The sequence below is a fragment of the Ursus arctos genome, unplaced genomic scaffold (genome assembly GCF_023065955.2).
Source record: "Ursus arctos isolate Adak ecotype North America unplaced genomic scaffold, UrsArc2.0 scaffold_24, whole genome shotgun sequence".
Classification (NCBI taxonomy): Eukaryota; Metazoa; Chordata; class Mammalia; order Carnivora; family Ursidae; genus Ursus; species Ursus arctos.
In genome coordinates this window covers 32,260,626-32,263,828 of record NW_026622919.1, presented here as the reverse complement: position 1 = coordinate 32,263,828, position 3,203 = coordinate 32,260,626, and the positions used below count along the sequence as shown (strand labels likewise).

The following is a 3,203-nucleotide window of genomic DNA, read 5'->3' as shown; positions in this document are numbered from 1 at the left end:
CCCATAATGGCCTCATCGTAACTCATGACATCTATAAGGACCCTATTTCCAAATAAGATCACGTTCTAAGGTCCTGGAGCTTAGGACCTCACTCTATGAATTTTGAAGAGACACTATTCAACCTGTAACAGGGGGTACAGGTGGGGAAAGCCCATCCCATGACACCTGTCTTGGTTCTTACATATTGACCCTTTCGGACTTTCTCACTGGGCTACCTTCCCACCAGCAAGCCTCTGATATTCTGGGTTGTGCCTTCCGCCCTACAACCCCGAGGCCTGCCTATCTAGATGCTCCCCTGCAGCGATCTAGCTCCCTCTCACCCCTGGGCGTACAGCTCCGTATCGCTAATCTGCCAGTGTGTTTGCTGTCTGCCTGCAAAAGCCGAGTGTTTTCTTAGGACTGGCTTCACTTCAGGGGGTGTGTTTAATCCAGGTCCCTGTTTCTTTAGTGGTGCCCCCAACTTCTGTAGGTAGTGGGGCCAAACCTAGCTGCCTTCTAAGGGAAGCCAGGAATGTCTGAAGTTCCCACGAAAGTGAGGTCATTTCGATCCGGACAGGCAAAGTTCAGAGCCAGGGAGAAGGGTGCCGAGGTAAGCAGAGTTAATGTGTACCTCGGAAGATCTAAGGGTGTTTACGATTGCCCACTTGAATGGATGGCCCAGGCCCAAAGGCTGGATTGCGGCCGCGTGAAGGTCTGCAGATGGGTCCTGCCCCAGAGGAAAGCAGGAATAGTCTGAAAGTGGTTAGGAACATGAATTTTGCTGACTAGGCCTCAATTTCTTTGTCCATAAAATCAGACCCGTAAACAAAAGTTATCTTATGGGATTTTTGTGGTGATTAAATGAATAATGAATATATGGCCTTAACCCAGTGTCTGGTAAAAAGTAAGTGTTCACTACATGTTGGACATTTTACTGCTTCTACAAAGTTCCATGATGTTGACAACTAAGTCGTTTCTGGGTGTGACAGATTGGAACTGCTGCTCCTTTCTTCTTGAAATCACATACCCACACAAAATTCCACAAACTTTTGGGAAAATGCAGACTATTCTTTGAGGTACTTCCACACAGTAGTATAGCTGGGTTGGGGCCATTGATTGAAGACAGAAGCTATCAATTTGTATCGACTAAAATATTTTAAGTAGCTTTCCTGGTATGAGCAGGGAAAGAGTAACAAGTATCTTTTTCTTCCTCTCCAGGGAAAGGAGAAATTCTGTGGGTTCCTGAGATTCCAACATTGAGTGATAACAATTATCCTACACACTTCCTAACTTAGCTCAAAAATACCCACACTCTTTCTAACAGGGTCAGGTGCACCTGATCATTTTGAAAAGATAATTTCCTCAGATGAGACGTGAACCACATAAGTAGTCATTATGTTCATCCCCTCCTGCCCCTCCACAGTGTGATTTAATGTATTTTAGGAACTCAAGTTCAAAATGTGAGTTTCCTGGGTAGAGAAAAATAATGTCAGAAAGCACTTAGGAAAAGGCACAGCAGACAGATTAAATATATTCCAAGATCTGTCCTTGGCCTTCTTTTCTGTTTTCCTTGACAATGTCATTTAAATTCCAGCTTGTGATGGAGGTCAGGACTGCAGCTGCGGCTCACAGCCTCTGGAGGGCTGGGTTCTCCATCTCTAGCGCCCACTGGAAGATTCACCGACAGCGTCGTGGGTCGGAGCAGTAGTTCGCAGAGGGAAGTGATCGTGTCTGCTCTTCCAGCCAACCCCACCTCTTTTCCTTCTTTCCCTGGGACCCCCTTTTCTTCCAGTGCTACTATTATGCTGCCGCTCGTGTAGGCTTGAAACTGCGAACTCAGTGATTCTTAGCCTTTTTTTAAGTCTCAGACACCTTTAAGATAGGAAGTTACCGGCTCTCCCCAGAAAAAGAAAGAAATGGCTGCGCTCGTTTCGGCAGCACGTATGGTAAAACTGGAACGATACAGAGAAGATGAGCGTGGCCCTGCGCAAGGATGACACGCCAATTCGTGAAGCGTTCTGTATTTGTAATTCTGTGGAACATATAATGGATAAAAGGAGTGTGCTAGGCCGAGAACATCTCCAACAAGGACATCAGAGAAAAACACATACAGCAGGGTTCTGGTTATTAAAAGAAACAAACCCAGGAAAAATAAAACAAGACGAAATCAGAGAGGGAGACAAACCATAAGAGACTCTTAGTCATAGGAAACAAACTGAGGGTTGCTGGAGGGGAGGGGCGTGGGGGGATGGGGTAACTGGGTGATGGGCATTAAGAAGGGCACGTGATGTGATGAGCACGGGCTATTATGTAAGACTGATGAATCACCGAACTCTACCTCTGAAACTAATAATACACTATATGTTCATTAATTGAATTTAAATTTTAAAAAGACCCCCCCCAAAAGAAATACATGGCTATTCACACAAATAGTTTCTCAAAATTTCAGGGGGGGGGGGCTTCAGGCTCCCCTGTCAAAGCACTTCTGATTCTTCTCTTTTACCTCATAACAACACCTGCTCAAAAACCTCCCCACAGTCAGTAAAATATGTCTACATTCCTTAGCCTGGCACACAGAGTGTACCATGGTCTGACTGCAGCCCATCTTTCTAAAATAGATGGGTTAATACAGGCACAGAACAGTGCTTGGCCCACGGTGAGCACTCTGGACGTGTAAGCTATTATTATTGTTGTTGATTATTATTTGTGATTATTCCCCTTTGTTTCAGTCCAACCAATTTCTCACTTGTCCCTCTACCCGTGTGTGTCCTGTTTTGCTCTGTGTATTTATTCTTCCTGCCAATCATGTATTCCCCACGTCCCTAAGTCCTCCAGCCTTCACAGGTCACAGTTCCCTTAACTTGAGCCCCCCTCCTATAGGAAATTCAATCCCTTCCTCCATATTTCTGAATTCACCCAGAGCTTTTTTACCTTCTCCCAGTTGGGGCTTTTCGCCTCCAGCCCTGAACCCCTGTCCCGGCTTTTGAAGAATAATGTAGCCATACTCCACACTTCGTCTCCATAAGCATGAACACAGCCCCTTTTCTCCATGACCCCACTTTCCATATAACCCGGCAGCCACAGCAATCTTTTAAAAACGTAGGACAGCTCATGTCACTTGTCTAATCAAAACCCTTGAATAGCTTCCCATCACACCTAGAAGAAAATCTAAATCCTTCCCTTAGCTAACAAAGCTATAGCTGGGTTTTATACCCAGGGGCAGA

The 3,203-nt window shown here is 45.4% G+C and overlaps 1 non-coding gene across 1 annotated transcript; it reads left to right on the top strand.

The window, feature by feature from the left end:
- The first annotated feature begins 1,901 nt into the window (after positions 1-1,901).
- On the top strand, positions 1,902-2,007 carry LOC113269207 (U6 spliceosomal RNA). The gene has a single exon (XR_003321370.1). It is a non-coding gene; the product is annotated as a U6 spliceosomal RNA (small nuclear RNA).
- The last annotated feature ends 1,196 nt before the right edge of the window (positions 2,008-3,203 follow it).